Genomic DNA, 23360 nt, shown 5'->3' with positions numbered 1-23360 from the left:
TGAGAAAAGTTTCATAAGTTACAATTATTGTTTTTCCATGTAGGAATGTTAATAGTTCAACTTTGATAAGTTCCTTATGATTTCTTTTCCCTGTTTACCTTCTCATGCTTCTCTTGTTTCTTGTATCTGAATGTCAGATTTTCTATTCAACTCTGGTTTTTTCAGCAAGAATGCTTGAAAGTCCTCTATTCCACTGAATGACCATATTTTCCCCTGAAAAATGATACTCAGTTTTGCTGGGTAGGAGACTCTTGGTTTTAATCCCAGCTCCTTTGACTTCCAGAATATCATATTCCAAGCCCTTCGATCCCTCAGTGTAGAATCTGCAAGATCCTGGGTTATCCTGATTGTGTTTACACAATTTTCAAACTGTTTCTTCCTGGCTGCTTGTAATATTCTATTCTTAATCTGGGAATTCTGGAACCTGACTATAATATTCCTAGCAGTTTCATTTTTGGGATCTTTTTCAGGAGGTGATTGGTGGATTCTTTCAACCTCTATTTTGCCCTCCAGTTCTAAAACATCAGGGAGGTTTTCTTTGAGAACTTCCCGGAGGATGATTTCTGGGTTCTTATTTTGATCATGGCTTTCAGGTAGTCCAATAATTTTTAAATTATCTCTCCTGGACTTATTTTCCAGGTCAGTGGTTTTTACCATGGGATATTTCACATTGTCTTCCATTTTTTTCATTTGTTTGGATCTGTTTAACAGCATCTTGATTTCTCATAAAGTCATTAGCTTCCATTTGCAGCAATCTATTTCTGAAGCAATGATTCTCCTCAGTGAGATTTTGAGATTCTTTTTCCTTCTGGCAAATTCAAGTTTTTAAGGCATTCTTCTCATTGCATCTTTGAGCCTCTTTTGCCTTTTGAGTTAGTCTATTTTTTAAGTTTTGATTTTCCTCAGTCAGACTTTTGACTCTCATTTCGTAATTTTCTTGCATTGTTCTCATTTCTCTTCCCAATTTTTCATCCACTTCTCTTATCTGCTTCTTAAGGTCCTCTACGGCCTGTAACCAGCTTGTAATTTCCTTTGAAGCTTTTGGTGCAGGACTTCTGACTTCACTGTCTTTCTCCTGTTCCATGCTTTGCTCCTTTTTGTCACCAAAATAGAAGTATAATGTTGGAATCTTCTTTCTGCTTTATTTCCTTTGCCTGGTCATGTCGCCCTTTAGTCACTTGACCTCTGGGCTTTTTGCCACAGTAGGATTCTGCCACCACACAGGGGATCTTTCATCCCAAACACTTGGGTTTTCTCAGATGCCAGAGGTATTAGGTGGGTGCCCTCTCTGAGGTCTCCACGTGCTTTGGCAAGCTGGACACACACCATAGGACCTCCACTCTAGACTGCAATCCAGATCCAAGAAGGTTAATGCAAGAGTGATTACCCCACCGACTGGTACTTGATCCCCCTACACTTTGCAGGCCAAGAGCTGAAGCTGCCACGTGGTTCTGGCTCGCTGTGCCATCATCTCAGCAGCTTCTAACCCTGGGGACAAAAGCCACGCACTGCAACTTACTGTGTCCCAAAGTCCAGACTGCACTGATCTCTCACTTTGTCCTTCACATCTATGTGTTGATAAATCTGGAAAGGCCACTTCTGCTGCTGATCTGGAGTCCCTCCAGCTGTTGGCTGGTCAGGCCCACCCTGGGGCTAAGGCCTCACATGGGCCTGGGCTCGGATCCCAGAGCGCTGTGCTGGCCAATTCCTGCCAGCCTGCTGGGCTGTCCTCAGCAGGAGGTTAGCTTCTTTGTGTCATTTTGTGGGTTCTGCAGCTCCAAAGTTTGTTTAGAGTTCCCTTTTAACATGGATTGGGGAAGGTAGAAGCCGGAACAGTGGGGAGGTCCTGCTTTTACTCTGTCATCTTGACTCTGTCCCCCACTTAAGTTCATTTTAAAAGACAATAGTAAGTGAACATTTATTAAGTGTCTATTTTCTGACAGGCACTATGCTAGGGGTGAAGGTACCAAGACATCATCACTGTCCTTAAGGAGCTTGTATTCTTGTTAGCTTCTTAAAACTTAGGGTGACCTCTGATTAACTGTCATGGAAATTTGGCTGTAGAAGCATATTCACACTGGCATTTTTTGTCTGCATAGTTTTGCATTCTGTGTTAACAGGAAACCCTACATAATCAATGATTTTACTCTGTACTTTAAGATGTCTTTGTGGTGGTTACTTATTAAAGGAATAGACAAATCAACTGATCTGACTCATTTAAATTTATATGTTGACCCACAGTAGAAGTATAAGAGCAAAGGGGCAAGGGTTTTTTTCTCTAGCATATATGTATGAGGTTGAGGATCTCCTCCAAATATGGGCAGAACAATGCAGATCTGTCTTAAAGGACAATATAGTGTTCTGAGGGAAAGGGTAATTAAACCAATGGATTATTTGCATGGCAGAAAGGTTGCACAAAGGATCAGAATGTTCTCATCTAAGGAGAATAGTATTTTTCCATGAGAAGCTGAAGGACATTTAGCCCAGTAGGAAGCACACAATTGATTACAGCACTGTTTACTCAGGCAGTTTCACAAAGAGGGCCATTAGAGTACAATCTTGAAAAAAATACTTTAGTTTGGCTTAATACTTAGAATTTGGCTGTTAAGGGTCAGGGGAGCACTCCATGAGCTGCCTTCAGTACTTGGAAGGCTTGATTTTCTGAGACAAATCAGACCAAGAAGACTATTTTGAAACAGTGAAGATCTTCTGCTCATGAGGAAATGGTTGATCTCTCATTTCATGTGGCAATGTATTTTAACATGTTGTGTATGAATCAAAGTTTTGTTCACCATGGCTGTACTGGCAGGATTTTTATTATATTTCCTTCTTAAAAATAATAAATTGGTTAAATTAGTTTTACAAGTCTTTATTTTCTCTCATCACTGTCCCCATAAAATTTAAAAATTTAAAACAAAACAAATAGACACAAAAAATGTGAGCCTAGTTCATTGGTAATTGAGGCAAAGGCTCACCTGGCAGCTATGTTGCATTTGGCCATATACTTGAAGAGAGGAAAACTTACATATTAGCTGTGGTAAGCATTAAGCTACTTTCTCTAGGGATAGACATAGTAGAGGAGAGAGTATACCACTAAAATGATTGGGGAAAAATATTTGTAATATTGTTATTTCTATATCTTTGAGGTAAACATCATTCTGAAAAGTGTAATTTATGTTAACTAGTTAAATGGTACACTAATAACTAATGGCTTATAACCAGAATGGGGGCTTGAGCTGATAGCACTAAAGAGAGACACCCAGACATTCAGAGTATCCCCTAGCATCCTGGGATATGTGTGTGTGTGTGTACATAAATGTATAATATAAACATATACACACATACATATAAAGAGAGAGGAGAGGATAAGTGGATACACCATAGATGAAAATAGGGAGACATGTAAATTTCTCTACAAGGAGAAATGTGGAGCCTTGTCCATACAAAAGCAGAAAATTTTCTATAATGTGTAATTAAGTGATAAGTCCCACTTGTATTTAGCCTTGTCATATAACATCTTAAGTAATATTTTGAGTTCTAAGTACCACAGTTTAGAAAGGAAAAAAAAAAACTAAAGAGGGCCCAGAGGAAGACAACCAGGATAGTGAAGGGCCTGAATTCATGCCTTATGATGCCCTTTTTTAAAAAGCTTAGAACATTTAACTTAGAGAAAATTTAGATAAAAGTAGATAGCTGTCTTCAAATAGTTGAAAGCAGGGATAAATTGCTGCCTCACTCCAGAAGGCAGATTTTTTTTTCCTAACAAGGAAATTTTGATTTGATGTATGATTAAAACCTATTTCTTAGAGATATACCAAAATGTGATGACATCCTATAATGATGTTATCTGATAAATTGTCATAATGAAGTCTAGATTATCTATTATCAATTGTGTTGCAGAGTATTTTTATGCATGTATAAGCTGAACTAGATAGGCAGTCTCCATTGCAACTCTGAGATCCTGTGACCACAAAGCCACTGTATCATCACAAAATATCATTTGACTTAGTAATATATAACATTTTTATTCACTTGCACATATAAACATTAATATTTTGAGATTTCTGACTAGATCCAAACAGAGATAATTTATTCAATAATTATCAATATCACGGGAGACATAAAATGGGAGACATGATCTTCAAAATTATCATTTTCATAAAGTAAGTATTGCCCAAAATCAAAATGAAGGAGTTGAAGGTATCTATATACTATTTTCTTTGATGAAATTATATAGATTGTATCAGACCCAGAAGAAATGGAGTGTCTTTTTAATGAAATTCAAAAATAGTGAACTGGGAATGTAGGCCTTAAACTATCAAAAGAAAGAAGAATAGGTGCTATCTAGGTTATGACATGAAGTTGAATGTGAAAGAATACATTTATATCAGTCCAATAGTGTGGCCATATTCACATATGTGTGTAGATGTACACGCATTTCCATACGCACTCACCATTGGACTAATTTGTATGCAAATATTACATACACATATAAATTAATATATGCACATATACATACATCTGTACATATATGTATATATGCATATGTATTTCAAGATATATCTACAACAAAGGTAGATATCTGTGTAATGACAAACAAAGTAGTACTTTTCTCCTTGTTTTAGCTATCTGAGTGCTTTTGAGCCTCACCTTTGATTGTGTCAAGTCTTTGTTGGAAACAGTATACATGTGTGTTGACCTTAGTAGGCCTAAAAGAGTTTGGAGACCTTCCCAGGTCTAATGTCATCATAAGGAACCCACAGTGAGATCTTCTTGCTGAAAGAGCAGAACAGGAAGAATAGAACAAGAAGCAGCAGAACAGATAAAAGCTTGAGCATGAGCTGGGACCAAAAAAAGTTAAGAGAGAGAATGTGATGTTGTTGCTTTGTCTGTTGTTCTGTGTTGGTGTTACTTTGTCAGATAGAAGCATTATGTCTGTTGATTTGTGTTGCTTTTTCAGACAGAAACATTCTGTCTGTTAAATTGTGTTACTTTGTCAGACAGAAACACTCTGTTGATCTATGTTGATTTCTCAGACTGAAAGTGAATTGAGATGATGGTTCTGGCAATGAGTGCAAATATTGTTGCAGCTCTGTTGAGCTTTGTTGTCCTAGAAACAGAAACTGTGAAGAGCTTGGGATGGAGCAGTCCCCATGAGCTGCAATATGGAACAGGAGAGAAGAGTTGCCTACCTGTGAATCTAGGCAACAATCCAGTAAATCCAGGCAAGAGTTGGGAATGTGGAAGATGAATCATGGGATTTGGAAGTCAGCCTCCAGTAAAGATGAAAGAAAACTTTAGTTGGGTACTCAGTAATGACTAATGATACTGTAACTTATTGTGACCTAGGGGTAGATGACCTTTATACTTTTTACTACCCCTAAAGGATGATTGACTTAAGGATGATTACCACTTAAGGATGATTGACTTAAAGATATTGGAAGACAGCCTCAAGTTAAGATGAAAGAAGACTTTAGATGGGCACCTGATATTGATTGAGGAGATTGTGACTTACTGAATGATATGGTGTTTTTTTTTTTAGTAATCGGGGTTAAGTAACTTGCTCAAGGTTACACGGCCAGTTATTTCTGGGTGTGGTGCTGTGTGTCTGAGCCCGGGATTTGATCTCCAGGTCGTCCCAACACTGGAGCTGGTACTCTTCTTACTCGCTGAGCCACCTGGCCGCCCCTAGAATGATATGTTTTGTTTAAGACTATTTGGCCACCTTAGTAATAAGTTTTTAGGTTATATTGTTGTGAATGTTGTGCTTTTGTTTCTTTAATGTTTTGCTTTAGTTTAGTGCTGAATAAATAGAGAGTTCACTGTATTATGCAATTATATCCTTAAAATTATTCACAACAGTCCTCAGGAGAGCTTCTCATGATTGGTCTAAAATTTGCAACGCTATCAAAATGAGCATATATTTATATGTTGCCTTTATTATTACTTCTAATGACAGAAAGTGAAGAGGAATTAAGAAGCCTCTTGATGAGGTTGAAAAAGGAGAATGTAAAAGTTGGTTTTAAACTGAACATTAAACAACAACAATAACAACAACATCTTGGCAACTGGTCCTATCACTTCTTAGCAAATAGACAATGGAGAAACAGAAGCACTGTCAGATTTTACATTCTTGGACTCAAAGATCACTATAGACAGTGACTGAATAAATGAAATTAAAAAGGCTTTTGCTTCTTGAAAGAAAGGTATGGAAAATCTGAACAGCATGCTAAATAGCAGATATATCACCTTGCTGAAAAAGGTCCATATAGTCAAAGTTTTGATTTTTCTAGTAGCAACATATGGGTATGACATTTGGACTATAAGGAAAGCTGAGGGTCACAAAATCAACACTTTTGAATTATGGTGTTGGAGAAGAGTCCCTTGGACAGCAAGTAGCTTGAATAATCAATATATTAAAAATCAATCAGGCTATTCACTGGAAGGTCAAATACTGAAGCAGAAGCTTAAATACTTTGGTCACATAATGCGAAGACAAAACTCATTGTAAAAGTTCCTGATATTGGGAAATATTTGTGGTAAAAGAAAAAGGAGATGACAGATGTTAAGATGGATAGATTTAATCATAGAAATGAACATGAACTTGGACAGACATCAAGAGATAGTGTAGGACAGAAGGGCCTGGCATATTATGGTCTATTGAGTCACAAAAATTTGGAAATGACTAAACAACTAAATAAATATTATTGTTGTATACTTACATATATGCTTTCACATGTGATAAATACTACAGATGGATAAAGAGGTATAACTAGAATTGGATTAGAAAGAAAAGAATGGGCCAGATTTTACTTGAAAAATTTCACTGAGGTTCTAATGTTTTACAAGTTGCTACCTGCCTTCAAAAGTCACATTTTTAACACAAAGCTTTCCTATGTTGCCATATGAACAAAAATCAAGAAAGACTATGATCTCAGAAGAATGAAAATTTAATGTTATCTTTGCAGTAAATAAACTACAGAATATCAACAATGATAGATTTTCCAGAAGTGGTATAAAGCATAACACACATAGCCAGGGGATAATTGTTAAAAAAAAAAAAAAAAAAGAAATAACAGGTTTAAAGACTGGAGAATGCAATTATGTGTACAAATGTTAAAGGGCCAGAGCAAAGAAGACTTTCAACATATTTTGTTAAGTAGCTATAGAGAACTGAAGTACTGGTGTTGATAAACATTATAGAAGATGAGAAGTCATAGATGAGCTATTATCATCATTAACTTAGTATCCACATCAAAGATATCATTGATGTGCCCTATTATTAAAATTAGTGCATATTTGTAATATATCATGGTTAATATTGCCGTATGTGTTTACTAAGCATACAAGTATAGGGAAATGTATTAATTCAATATTTGTTTATTCAGAATAATTAATAATTAAGACCAATGTATTCATCCACTTGGATTAAAATGATATTCTTTATTTAAAGAATAGAGGTTGCAAGCTTAAAATGGGTTTTTCCAAGAGTGATATTTTATGAGATTGATTTCACATTTTGAAGCAAAGGCCAAAAGCTGTTTAAGGCAATCATATATCTCCATCATCAAGAAATGTTTCGTGGCTCCATGTAACAATACGAAATACAGACTCATGTCAAAGATTGAAAGTCATTGTCATGGCAATGAAACAAATCTCCACTTATTAATCAAAACTTATAGATCTTTTTTTAAGGGAGAGGAACTTATGAAACCATGTAACATGATAAAGGAAGAATATGACCAAGGAATTTGAAATTCCCTTATATTTGTTTTTCCTGAAACTGAGATCTTATTGATGCTACATTATAAAGGAGAGGGCAGGATGGTGAACAAAATAAAGACTGAGATAAACAAAAACATTTACTGAATAAGTAAATTGTATGTAAATAATTTAATTTTCTTAGATGAAGATTCTTTTCTAAAGTTCACTTGGAAACAGAGATTGATTTATGAGCTCATCAGCATGTGTGTGTGTGTGTGTGTGTGTGTGTGTGTGTGTATAAACACACACACCAAATAGATACATTCTTCCAACAATGCAGATGACCATTTCTCTACATCAGGGCAACTCACAACTTTGTATACGTCAGAATTCTTATCTATATTTTAAATTAATATAACTTAGATTAATATTCTTGATCTCAAAAACATTGGACTTCTGGTATTTTTTGTTTTACTAATTTAGGAATTCTAATTAATACATCATGGAATGTAGCTTAACTACTAGTCATACTCACTTCCTGTCTCTAATAATTCCTTTTATATTGATTCTTAAAAGTATATCACTTTAGATATATGTTATCAATCTTCTTTGTACTGGACATCCCCCATTCCTATAGTAATCTTTTCCCTAATCTCCACCTCTTAGATTTCCTGGATTTCTTCAGTTATTATGTCAAATGTAACTTTGTGCAATGCTGGGTATCCCCTTTCACCCACCCTCACCTTCCTTTCTAAGGTTACATTGTAATTACTTGATATATATCTGTATATACTTATTTATGTATATCTTGTGTCCCACATTAATATGTGAGCTCCTTAAGCTTATTGATTTTGATTGGTTATTAATTAATGGGACTGATAATGGAATTAATGGAAGATTCTTTCCATTTTTATTGAGTCAAGAAGCACCATACTACTATCCTTACCCTCAAGAAACTTAACAGTTTAATAAGGGATATAGTATGCAAACAATTATGTAATACAAAATATGTAGAGAGTGGATGGAAGAAAATCTTAGAAGCATGATGGAAGAAAGATTTGAGAAAGAAGAGTCTCAGAAATGCGTCTTGACATTAATGATGTCTTATTATTTTTATTCTTCTGAAATTATGATTGTTAAAACTTTGTCACACATTGACATCCATACTCTAGTATAACACGTGCCCCAGAATTCTCTGCCCCAAACCAAATAAGGCAGTTCTCAGAAACTAGAATTCAGTTATATATGCTATAAGAAAACAAACTAGGATCACATTTCCATTTTCTTCCTCCTAGTCTAATTGCTGCATAAGTAAAGGGGTCAAGGTCATTAAGACTCAGATGTTTTATCTCTACACAAAAATACTCTCTCTCACATAAAAGTTGCTTTTGGAATTAGGGCTGTCAAGTCCTGGCACTTGTCCTGGTAGTTATCAACTCATTTATTCCCTCACTGTATAGGATAAACATCATCTCACTTTTTCCATGCTTCCCTCCATCCCATTTCCCATACTATTAAAATCTCTTACAGTTTTAATAGCACTATACTTTCAGACTTTCCAAGATCTCTCAGTGAATCTTCACTACATATAGCCTTAGTCAAGCCTAGTGCTTTCCCAGCACTAATTTTATACTCCTTCTTTTGCCATCTCCAGTCCAGTCTCTTGTCATTCCTTAGCAAAACAGAAACTCTTAGGATATTGCCCTTAAAGTAGCTCCAGTGAATTGCATTTAACTATTCCCCTTATTTTGTTTTTCCTTATCCATCAAATATTATGCTAGCCACAGAATTTGAAAGTGGCAATTTCTGATTCATTGGAGGATCGTTTTTGATAAGAGGATATACTAAATTGAATATTGAATTGAAAAATAAAACTGAAAAATTCATGTGATCTTCATTGGCAAAGATTGGGTTCTGACAAAATGATAGCATTAAGTTTTATGCTAATCCACTAATGGGTCATTTTAGAAAATTAGACAAAAGATTAAGAAAATGAACATGATTTAAAAGCACAAAATTCTACACTCTCAAGAGAAATAAGTAAAAAAGTAAGAAATAATGAAAAAACACACTTGTGTTCTTGAATTCATGTTGTAACCTAGTGATAATTAAAATAATTTGGTAATAGTTAAAATAGAAAAGACGGTAGTAGGCGGTGCAGTAGGTAAGAGTACTGGTCTTGGAATCACCAAGACGTCAGTTCAAATCTTGTTTGAGGAATTTATTGACTGTCACCCTAGGAAAGTCACTTACTCTGTTTCACTTTCCGTTTTTTCATCTGTAAAATCGAGATAATAATGCTGCTTATCATAATGTGTTATTATTAGGATAAAATGTGACAATATATATAAAACACTTTGCAAAAATTAAACTGCTAGATCAGTGGAACAGACTACATAAGTAAGTATCAGCAATAACCAAAATAAATAATTATATGTTGGATAGATTCAAGACTATAAACTTCATTCACTTAGGAGATATTCATTCATTTTTACTGTTACCAGGCTCTAGAAATAAAATAAAACAAACAAAAAAAGAAAGCAAAAATTAACAAAAAACAATTTATTCCCCTTAATAACCTTGTATTTCATTGGGGGAACAATAAGTACACAAAAATTACATGTATTTATGTGTGTATGTTCATATGCATTTGTATGCATGCATGCATGCATATATATTTGCATTATCATATATGCCCATCACAAATACATATGGCATATAAATCATATATCTTTATATACATATATGGATATATGTTTACATATACATGCACATGGGATGTGTGTTTACATATACATATGTGGTATATTATATGTGCCTATATAATATACAAATCACTTTATACATACATTTTATGTATATATGTGTATGAATGTATGCATATGTACACATATATTTGTGTGTTATATGTGAATATTATGCACACATAGAAATGCACATCACATTCTATCTTCATATGTATGCACACATATGTGGACACATGTTTAAATATGTATGCATTTGTGTGCATTGTATGTGCATATATATTACACAAATCACATTATATCTTATACATACATTTTAATGTATATGTGTATGTATGTATGAATGTATGCATTAGAGATAATGTGTTTTGCTGGGGATACCTGTAAGAACTATGGATAACATCTTATAGGAGGTGGTGCTTGGAATAAACTCTGAAAGAAGTTAAAGCATTTCTGAGGCAGATGTGAGGAGTATATGCATTGTAGTAATGGGATAGAGTTTTTGTAAGACATAGGGTGTTGAAAGCCAAAGTGGCCTGATCCAGGACTCAGGTAATTACCCAATGATAGTGAACCTTAATAATCAAAGAGCTCCTTTAGATGCAACTTTTTTGTTAAGTTAGCACCTGAGTTCTTTGTTATGAGTTACAATTAAAAGGATGTTGTTTGAGTTCTGAAACCAATAGCCTCTTCCCCAAGACTTTAGTTATTTTTAGATGCAAATGCCCTCAATGATCAATGATCTCTGCTTTGGCTTAGGTCTTGAAGCCAAATCTCCAGAGCATCCTTTGTAATGTGACTGCATATGAAAGGAGATAACAGACTCTTCCTAAGACTCTCTAGCACCTAGAGAACAAATACTTATCAAATTATTCTGTGCCACCTCCAGGATACAACAAAGGTAAAGATAAGAAAACTTGAGTCCCCTTCTTTTGTCTTGTTGCTCTATAAAAACCTTGTCCTAAGAACCAATAAATGGAGTTCATCATTCTTCCTTGAACTACCCACATGGCCTGGTCATTTCTTATTCATGTCTCTGGTCATGCTTAAGTGATGGACACTGAGCAGCCCATGGGAATAGGGGTGACAAAATTTAAAAATCAAACAATTTAAAAACAATAAAAAAAACAACAACAACTAGAAAATTAGAAAGTTGCTTGACAGAAAATGTGTTTGGAATAACATTCTACCTCTCAATCCATCCTCCACATACCTCACAAAATCATATTCTGAAAGTTGAGGTCTTCTGTTCCTCATCTTAAAAATCTTTAGGTGACTACATTTTATCCATAAGATAAAAATATGAGAGTCACTTTTTGGCATATAAAGCACTTAACCTAAACCCAACCCTCCTTTCTAGATTGATTGTGTATTACTCTATGACTCAGTTAAACTGAACTTTATACTGTTTTTCATACATGACAACCTATTTCCCATCTCTGTGCTTTTGTCTGAGTGGTCTCACATTCCTAGAATGCACTCTCTCCTCACCTTTGATATTAATAACCATAACTTCCTTTAATTCTCAGCTCAAGGACCACTATTTTTGAAGACTTCCCTGATCTTTCCAGTTATCAATACTTGCCTCTGCCCCCCAAAATCTTATATTTATATTGTATATAGATATATAAATATCTATACACATATGTATGTATGTACATGTGTATGTATGCATATTTTACCAACTAAAATGAATTCCTTTTGGAGAAGAGCTTCTTTATGCCTTTCTTTCCCCGGGTTTCCTCATTATTCTAGATACTTTGATCTTATCCATGCAAAATATTTTTTTAATTTATGCAGAATATTTTGCCTATTTTTCTCTTGAAAGTCTCCCTTTCTCATGATTCATTAAAAAAGTCTTTCCATGGACAGATTTGAAAGATGTACATTCTTCTATTCTCTTTGTTTTTATCCATTTTTATAAGTATGTAACTTTTATATTTGTGATTTATGTATTTTCAATTTACTATAGCATATCAATCTATAGATTGATATCTTTTTTTTTTTTTTTTTTGCTTTTCAGAGCGGGGAAGGCAGGCCAATTGGGGTTAAGTGACTTGTCCAAGGTCTGAGGTCAGATTTGAACTAACGTCCTCCTGACTCCAGGTCTGGTGCTCTATTCCCTGGGCCACCTAGATGCCCCAGATTGATAACATTTACTGGACAAATTGTATATGAGAGTTTTTAAAACTGTCATTTGGGTTGCATCTTCTAACACAAATAAATGACACACAATTAAGTACTTTGAAGTTGTTAGCAGAGTGTTATTCTTGGGAACTGGGAGATCTGGTTCAAATCCAACCTCAAGGAATTTATTAGCTATTTGACCAAGGATAATGGAATTTCACCCTCAATTTCCTCAACATTTGTTAGAGAAAATAAAAGTGCCTATTTTATGGGGTTGTTGTCAGAATTAAATAAAATTATTTCTGTAAAGTTCTCTGTAAACCTTAAAGTATCAAATAAATGTTATTGATGATGAGGGAAAAAAAGGCATTCCTCAACAAGTGAGTAGTCCAATGTTATGAATTTTTTCAAAAGTAGATTTACAAACATGTAACAAGCAAACAAATGATTACTTTAAGTTACTAGTGATAAAATAAGTGCCAATTAAAACAACTCTGAACCTTATGATCACACCCAGAACATTAGCAAATAAGATAGACAATGAAAATACTCATTTATATGGAAGTTAGGTATAGTAGTACACCTTTAATGTATCTTTGAATTGTTAAAAAAAAAAAACCCGGGGGTGGCCAGGTAGCACAGTGAGTAAGAGCACCAGCTCCAGTGTCGGGATGACCTGGAGATTGAATCCCGGGCTCAGATACTCAGCACTACATCCAGAAGTAACTTGCCGTGTAACCTTGAGCAAGTTGACCCCGATTGCTTAAAAAAAACAAAGAAACTAGGAAACAACTGGCAAATGTGTGAGAAAAGTTATGCCATTGTGTTTTTCCTCCGTTATAATTCTAGCTCCTGCAATTTTCCCATGACTCCAGTTGCCTCAGCCCTTTTCAAAATTCTGCTTCTGACAACTTTCCTCAGCTACCAGCAGATGTCACACATGCACTGTTCCCCTCCACACCCCACATTCCAATTTCTCTCAATGCAGTTCTCATCATCCTCCACCAAATGGCAGTTGTTTCCTGGGGACCAGCTTCCCTTTCTAATACTTCTATTAAGCTTTGTTATAGCTACAAGAAGCACTGTATCTAATGTTTTCATGAACATAAGATGTCTCCCCAGGGTTAGAAAGACCATCTTCACTGACACCTTACAGGTTAGTTAGCCTTCTCTGGGCTGGGTCACACTAAGTTATTGCAGTTTGAATTCTGTTTCTTCTTATGACTGAGTGGTTGGACTTTGTTGACATCAGCATGTACCATGGAGTTAGGGTCTAGGTGGGGAAGCACCTATCTTCTCTCTCCAGATATCTTTCAGTTCCTTACGACTCCTACTAGTAAGTTAGGTAGGGTAATTTAAATTCCTCATGCAACCTACTGAAACAGGACATGGGATTTGAATCTATGATCCATGGATCTCCAAGGGATATATACATACATGCATACACACACACACACACACACACACACACACACACACATATATATATATAGTTTCTATGGGATTTGGATGGGGAAAATATATATTGCACTAACTTTAAACTGAAATTGAGCATTTTTTCAATTCTGAATATAAGCAATAAATCATAGTTATATCAGCAATACCTATGATATTGTCAAGGATGGAAATCACAAATATTTTCATATGACATTAGAGTTGCTGATACTTCAAAATAAGATTTTTATGCTCATCACTACATTGAAATTACTGTATTTGACATTCCACTAAATAGCCATTTTTAATTGTTCAATTGTTTCAGTCATGCCCGACTTTTTGTGATCCCAGTCAGAATTTCCTTAACAAAGATACTGGAGGGCTTTGCCATTTCCATCTCCAGCTCATTTTACAGATGAGGAACTGAGGCAAATTGGGGTAAATACCTTATTTAGGTTACACAGCTACTAAGCATCTGAGGCCAGATGATGATGATGTTAAAAAAAAAATTCCCTAAAATAGATGACTTTTACTGACTACAGGCCTGTCATTCTATCCCCTGTGCCAAATGGCTTCCCCTCCCCTAAAGCACATAGTTGCTATCTTCTGCATGTAGACATGTATTTAGTAAATTTGGCTTCCTTTGTAATTCTATGTATTTTACATTATACATTTAAAAACATTCTGAGACTGGAAATGTCACAGGCTTCATGAGTTGTCCAAAGGTGTTTTTGACACACACTCCATTTTCCAGGGCAAGGAAGAGGGAGAGGTCCTCTCTCATTAACCATTTCTACATATAGAAAGAGTTGTCATTTCTGTTCCATTTAAAATCTTCGTCAAAGTCAGTGTTTTCCATGGTGTCTCTTTTAGAGCTGAAGATTATATTTTCTAGTTAGCTCATATGCATAAGGAGAAATAATGGTTCAACTTAGGTGTTCAACATGTAACTTTTTATTTGGTTTAAACAACCAATGCCTGAACATAGATAAGTTATGACTTTTGTTTTATGAATACTCATCTCTAAAATAAGGGAGTTGGGAAAAATGACCTCTAATTTTGCTCCCAACTCTAAATCTATCATACTAGTATTTCCTTTTGAGAGAGCATTGTGATTTTGGAAACCAAAGAAGTTATACCCCTGTATTATGAAATGACTTTCATTTTCTATTCATAATTTATTTTTACTTTAAACACCCAAAAGATAGTTTCCACATACACAACAGAACAACAACAACAAAAAGGATTCCATTGGAATCCATAGTATCCATTTCAATTTTTAAAAATTATACAATAAATTCCATGTATTACTTTAAAAATATGTTTTATTCTGACCTGTCTACTTTAAAATGATTCAGTACCTTAAAAATAATTATTGTTACCCTTTTCCCCTTCTAATCCAAACCCCAAATAAAAACTGAAATGGAGAGGAGGAACTTTTGACAAATAAACATAGTCAAACAAAATGAATCCAAACAGTGGTCATACCCAAAACATATTTATTTTTACCACTTGTGGCCACACAAGTAATTTGAATTTTTCACAGATGCTCTGGAAGGCATGGTTGGTCATTGAATTTACTCTAGTTTTAAGTCTTTCAGTGTATTTTTTTTCTTTATGATATTACTGTCATCCTATAAATTGGTTCCCTTAATTCTGTTTATTTCAGTCTGTATCAATTTTTACTATACAAGATTATCCAAAATGATATCCATCATAATTTCTTATGGCACAAATTATTCCATTTAATTCATATATGACAATTTGTATGGTAATTCCCAATTGCCTAAAAGGTGATCTAAACCGCTCCCTTAGATTCTCATTCTTTGCTGATTCCCTTTTTCTCCCTCTTTACTTTCCCTTTAATCCGCCTTTCAGGATTAAGAAGTTTGTTTTAGTGTGGAGAATATTCCCTCCTTTATATCCCTTTCCCCCTTAACTTCACCTCCACCTTGTCCCTGCTTGTTTCTCTGTTGAGATTTATGTATTCATGCACAAAAATGTGTGTATTAATATAAATGATGTTCAACTGATGTTCATTCCACCTACTCCCTCATTATTGTTTATAAACCCTTTCTAGGCATCCTGTTTATGAGATGTGATTCTATCTTTACTTTTTTCTACACTAGTGTTTCCTTTGTTTGTTCACTACCCCAAACCTCAGAATAGAATCAATATAACCCTATGTTCCCCAATTTTAACTCCCACAATAACTTTTAAAGACTATTGAGGATCTAAAGGGACTCTTGTTTAGTTCCTCCATTAGAATCTTAACATTAAATAATCATATTGTTTTCTTCCAATGACTCAAACAAAAATACTTTTCTGGGTTTTTCTTGATTTCTTGTATTTGCATATCATAGTTACTACTCAGCTCTGTTTTTTTTTAATATGAAATTATAAAATTCCATGAAAGTTTCATTGTTCTCTATCTAGGATAATACTCAGCTTTTCACCGTGAGTTATTCTTGTAAGTCTGTCTTTTTTGACTTTTGTGATATTGCATTCCAAGACATCTTATATCTTTGTTAAAAGCTCCCAGATTCATGGTGGCAAAGAACTGGAAATTTCAGGGATGCCCATTAATTGGGGAATAGTTGAACAAGTTGTGGTGTATGCTTGTGATGGAATACTGTTGTGCTATAAGATATGATGATCTCAATGATTTTAGAAAGACATAGAAAGTCTTGCACAAAATGTGAAGAGTGAAATGAACAGAACCGGGATAATATTAATACAGTAATAACAATACTGCTTTAAGAAGGACGTAGAGCAAATAAGCTTTTTTTTAATATTATAAATACCAAAATTAACCAAAAAGTACATATGAAGAATCTGTATACATCCTGAGAAAGAACTGATAAAAGAAGTATCTTTAGAAAAATTATATATACAAATATGTGTGTACATATATACATACTCACATACATACATACATATTTATACCTACTAGTAGTCATATCTTGGGCAGGTCAGGGAGGGGAGAAGGAAGAAAGAAAAAGAAAAAAAAAGAAATTCACATAATAATTTTGTTGTACGTTCGAAGGTAATGGAAAGTTGTTCATAGTAGATTTGCAGTTTCATGTCCAATCATCTTTTTATTGTACTATATTATGGAAATGCTTGTTTTATTAATAAAATTTTATATAAAAAGCTCCAAGGTCTTTATGACTCAGACTATATTTCCTTAGTATTTAAACTGTCTCTTTCTGGATGCTTGCAATAATATTTCTTTAATGTGATGTCTGACATTCCTGAACATGATCTATGGCATTCCTGGGACTTTTCATTTTGAGGTCTTTTTCAGAAGTTCATTAGTAGATATTTTCTATCTATGCTTTATGTTCTGGTTTCAAGGAGTATAGTAATTCTGAAATTGCTTTCCTTGACCAGGTTCTGAGGTATTTAAAAAATTCATCAGCCATTTTTATATTTTCTTCTCTTTATGAATACATATATGGGTATGTTTAAGCATAAATGTATATATATTTTCATATATAAATATATGTTATGCAGATGTACATATATACATATATGTGCAAATATATACATATCAATATGTGTATCCAGATATGTACATACATGCATATATATGTGCATGTGTTCTGTCTCATGGTGGCATTTATTTCTTTTTCATCTATTCTAGTTTTCAGGAAGTTTATCTTTGGGTAAGGTTTACAACTTTCTCTCCTAAGTTACTTATTATACATCTAATTCTTTCCTGTAGCATTTTTATTTCCTATTTATCTCTTGCTACATTTATTCTAGATATGTATTTAGCCTTTGTGGAAAATCCTTCTCCATTCAGTCAGTGCTTGACATTTCTATGAAGTGCTTACCATTTCTATGAAGTTACATGATCCTTCTCCTTGAAGACTATTAGATCGATATTTTTATATTATTTGGTATTTTTCTTTTACTTCTTCATTTCTCCAGTTTAAACTTCTGGATTTGACATCTGAACTGCTGCCTGATGAACCTGTGGGTGGGGCGGTTAGCTCTGCTTGTTATATTATTGGCACTCTTGGTTCCTGTGGTGATGCCCACCTCCTGGAGTTGGTCCTTCTGAATGTTTTAAGTTGAGAACAATGATTCTATGCAATCTGAAGCAAGCGTGCTAGAGAATTTAGAGACCCTGAGCCTGCACTGTCCAGATCTGTGCACTACCGAGTCACTCAAGTCACACATACTGTACAGGGCTTCCTAACCTGGTTCCCAACCTGGAGCTTTGGAGGCAAGGGGGAGGGGGGAGTCAGGTGGAGTGGATAAGGTACCCTCCAGATTCAATCTCTGGCACAGTCTGGCATGTCACACTGAGAAGTTATTGACTTATTTGCCTGTGCTCGCATTGGTCCTGCTGATTGTCTCCTTTCCTCTTGCTTTCAGGCTTCTGTAATTCTTAGTCAGAAGACATAACTGATCATAATTTCAAAGAATAAATTATTCTTTGTAGTATTAATTTCAGATTTTTTCTGGATTAGGTCTGTGGAAGATGGGAGATTTGACTCTCTTTTAAGCTACTATCTTAGCCAAATATCTGCTCTACATGATTTTTCTGTATTATTATTAGGAGAGCATCAGGAGGCTAAAACTTCTCCCCTCCAAAAGCAAAAGAAAGCAATATAAAATGTCTTCCTTAATGTTTATAGGGCAATTAGAACCTTTGAAATATCCTAATAGGTGAAAAGCACCCATATCATCACCTCCATCTCAAGAAGTTTTATGATGTCATTTGTCAGTGGCCTGACTCAAGAAATAATTAAAGACATGAGCCAAAGTCCTTTGCATCAATGTTGAATTCCATATGAGTGTTATTTGATAAAATTCAGGCATATCTAGATTGATAGTAATTTGCAGCCAGTAATATGTGCTAGGTCAGAAGCAAGGAAACTGAAGGCTTGAGGTCACATGTGGCTCTCTAGGTCTCCAAGTACAATCCTTTGACTGAATCTAAACTCCATAGAGCAAATCCCCTTAATAAAAGAATTTGTTCTGTAAAACTTGAACTCAGCCAAAAGGCTGCACCCAAGAATTTATGTCACATGTGACCTCAAGGTTGCAGGTTCTCCACCACATGCTAGGTTTTTCATCTTCCATTTTCTGATCGAATTTCAACTACATTGGTAAGTTTTATAATGTTACGGAGTTCTATACACATTCTGTGACCCCATTAGTTCACCCCAAAGGTTATATCTAAAATACAGATAATGATGTGGTAATTCCCCTTTAATTAAATTTGGACAATTGATGCAAAGGATCAAGGAATTCCTTCATATGAAAATCTAAAATCTTGATTAAGATCCAGGAGCTTTTGGAGTCTCAAAAACCATTTAGGATTTACTATGCAAATGTTTATAAAAGCTTGAGCTTATCAGTACAAAATACTACTGGTCATTTTCCTTTTGATATGGGTCCATGTTGGACTTTCACCCATCTTTTTCATGTCTGTATGCTTCAAAGTAAGATTTGAGCTTACATTTAGTCAATTGTGCACATATGAGCAAACACACATGCATGCAAAAATGGGGCATCTCCAAATAAGTAAGCAGTTGTCTATGCAGTAATACAGACATAGAAAGGGATTTAGAATTGGAATGTACATTTGCAAGGCAGCAGAAGTACAGTTTGCTATGCTTAAGGAATGTGACACAAACAAAAAAAGAGGGAAATAACTCAGAAGAGGTTTCTAACAGTTCAAAAATATTTATTAAAAGCCTGTTATATGTGATTCACCAAGGTTTCAGTGCTAGAGATATGTAGAGAGGCAAGGATATTTACCCTAAAAAAGCATTCTAATGGGGATGATAGTAGGCCATGTACACAAAGCTCTAAAGAGAGAAAACTGGAGACATTCTTAAAAACAACACCAACAGTGACAAACCATTGAGTGTAAATGAAGCAGTAAGATTTTGGGACATATGAACTCCTTTTTCTTCAAAATAGGGCCCTTCCGAGGAGACTGGGGTGAAGAAAAAGAATGAAAGTGAAACATTCATAAATTCAAGTTAATATGTAATTAATTTTAATTCTAAAAAAAGAAACATACTCAAGGTTAAGTTGAATACTGAGGCTATATTTCAGTAAAAAATAATAGATGATATTTACATATAACTTCATAGTTTATAATGAAGTTTACAACAAACCCAGGAAGTAGGTTGCACATGTTTTTCAAGGTCTATTTTATAGGCCAGGAAATTGAGATTTATCCTACTCATTTGGTCAAGGTTATATAAACAATCAAAGATAGAACTCTGTCAGATAGCTCACATATCTAAATAACTTCCCAAAATGAAATAAAGACATGGTACTTTTACTGGTGGTCTTTGCCCTTTCCCAAGGTGGGAGCAGAGATGGAAGCTGTCCTGGCTAAGGAAGATGGTTCTCCAAGGCACAAAATAAAACTCCCCATCTTGGGAGTAAGGAATGAACACATTGGAGTTTTCTGCAAAAGGTGTTGGTATGAGTAATGTTTTATAAGCCAAAGTCAGGATCTGGGATAAGTCTGTGTGTGTTAGAAACCGAAATAGAGGCTAAAGGAGATGAGAGAAGAGATGCACCGTCTCTAATGAATTCCTGTCTAAAGAATGAGAAATAAATGGAATTCTGATTTGGGACATGGAACTTTAGCTCAATATAGTAAATTGAATTCAATAATAAAAGCAGCCATGTGGGAAATGGATCATGCTGGGCCTAGGGTCAGGAAGACATAAGTTCAAAGAAAACCTCAAATATTTTCTAGTTTTGTAGCCCTGCACAAGCTATTTAACTTCTACCTTAGTTTACCCAGCTGGAAAATGAGTATAATAATAGCATCTGCCTTTGCAGGTTCTTGTGAGGACCAATGAGATAATATTTGTAAAACACAGGACAGTTCCTGGCACATAGTAGAAACTTAATAAATGCTTTCTTCTTTCCTTCCTTCCTTCCTTCCTTCCTTCCTTCCTTCCTTCCTTCCTTCCTTCTTTCCTTCCTTCCTCCCCTATTTTTCCCCCCTCTATCATTCCCACTTTCTTATTTAATTTTAATTTTGTGTTATGACTGCCTATTGTCTGCTTTCTTACTGCCTACAAATATATAGATGTCTTTGCAAAGCTCAAAAACAAAACAAAACTAAACAAACAAATAAAACACTCCCATTTAGTTCATCAGTAGGTACCATTCCCATGCTCTTTCCTTGTGTGGATAAACTCCTTGAGGCTATCTCTATTTTGATGTTTCCATGCCTTTCCTCTCACTTCTTAAATCTCTTCAATTTGACTTTTGCCCCATCATTGTACCAAAATTTCTCTCTCTAAAGTTATCAATGATCTTTTAATAGCTAAATTTAATTGCCCTTTTCTGCAGTTTTTGAAACTTTTGATCACTCTCTTCTCCTTGATGCTCTTTTTTCCCTCTAGATTTCCTAATGTTGCTCTCTCATGTTTCTTTTCCTATTTATCTGACTATTTCACTCAGTATTGTTCAATGAATCTTTATCCAGATGCCCATTAACTATGGGTGAACATTAAGGCTCTGTCCTGCTCCTTATTCTCTTCTGGCTCATTCTATTACATTTTTAAATCCCATCAGCTACCAAGGATATCAGCTCTATGAAGATGATTCTCAGATTTCTTTGTATAGCCCTAACCCCTGTCCTGCCCTCCAGTTTCACTTTTCCAACTACCCATCAGATTAAAAAAAATTCAAATTTTTATATATTTGAGAAATGAAACTTTTATCTGAGACATTCAATTTACAGCAGACCTGCATAACATATGACCATGGGCTATGTTTTACATCCTCTACATTTTTCACAGGCCACCCAAAATCATTTGGTGGGCTGCAAGCAGCCTGCAAGCGATATGTTGCCAAAATGTAATTTCATGTAGTCTGTTTTGCTAAGTGATTTGAATAAAGCAGCCCTGCACAACATACCTCCCACAGGCCACTTTGGTGGGTATCAAGTGTACAAAGGCCTTATGTTGTGGATGCCTGATTTATAGCAACAAATAAATACAATAACCTTGTATTTAACAAGTGTAAAGACTTAAGGTTTTCAGATAAAAATCATTATTTGGTAAAATTGTTGGGAAATTGGAAAGCAGTATAGCAAAAATTGTCTATAGACCAATATCTTGAACTATTTGCTATGATAAGATCAGAATGATTACATGTCCTAGATATGAAGGGAAATATTGAAGGAAAATTTGAAGAACATGGAACATATTGCTCATCAAACTTATGATAGGAGAACAATTTGAATAAACAGAGAGGAGAAAGAAGTATAAAATAAATAATTTCAATTACATTACATAAAAAAGGTTTTGTACAAATAAAATAAATATTGCCATGATAAGAAGGAAAGCATAAAATTGGGGGAAAATGCTTTATAGATAATTTCTATTAGAACCTTTGAACTGAATGGTCCATAGATGTCTTAAACTCACCATTTCCAAAGTCAAGCTCATAATTTTCAAATGTCTACCCTCTTGCTAACCTCCTCTTATTGAGCATATCAACATCCTTCTAGCTATCCTCTATCATCTTCAACTTCCCAGTGTCTCAAGCCACCCTCTTGTAATCATTTGTCAAGTTTTGGCACTTCTTCTTTCAGTAACATCTTTCTTATATGTCTCCTTCTCTTCTCTGACACTTTTACCACTCTTGACATAGGGCCTCATCACCTCACTCCTGGAATAACCTGTAGGTTCATGTCTCTGCTTCAAGTGTCTCTGAATTTTGGTTTTTCCTCCATTCAACTGTCAATGGAAACTTCCTAAAGCACAGATCTGACTATATCATTCTTCTGTTCAACTTCAGTGGATTTCTATTGCTTCCAGGACCAAACACAAAATCTTTTGTTTGATTCTTGAACCATTTCATAGCCCACCCCTTTCCTACCTCTTCAATCTTTATACACTTCACTTACTCTGATATACAACTATACTGGCCTCCTTTCTACTATTCCTCACACTAAGTTTGACATCTGACTCCAGGCATTTTCACTTGCTTAGAATTTCATCCCAGAAATTAGGCTCTCTCTCTCTCTCTCTCTCTCTCTCTCTCTCTCTCTCTCTCTCTGTCTCTGTCTGTCTGTCTGTCTGTCTCTCTCTCTGTCTCTCTGACTCTCTGTCTCTGTCTCTGTCTGTCTCTCTTTCCTAATATCTGCCTTTTAGCTTCCCTGACTTTCTTTAAGTTTCATTTAAAGTCTCAGTTTCTGCAAGAATTTATTCTTGATTTCCCCTCTCCCTCAATACTAGTGTTTTTTATTTTAGTACTTATTACTCTTTCTCACCATTATATTTTCTTTGTACATAATTAATTTAATTTAATTTGTTTGTAGGGTGGCCCTATCTCCACTTTCCCCCAGTT

This window comes from Petaurus breviceps, unplaced genomic scaffold, assembly GCF_028583685.1.
Source record: "Petaurus breviceps papuanus isolate PSGF00001 unplaced genomic scaffold, PetGlider_PUasm1.0 90842, whole genome shotgun sequence".
NCBI classification, from domain to species: domain Eukaryota; kingdom Metazoa; phylum Chordata; class Mammalia; order Diprotodontia; family Petauridae; genus Petaurus; species Petaurus breviceps.
The sequence above is the reverse complement of the archived record's forward strand: the minus strand, read 5'-3'. Positions refer to the sequence as shown.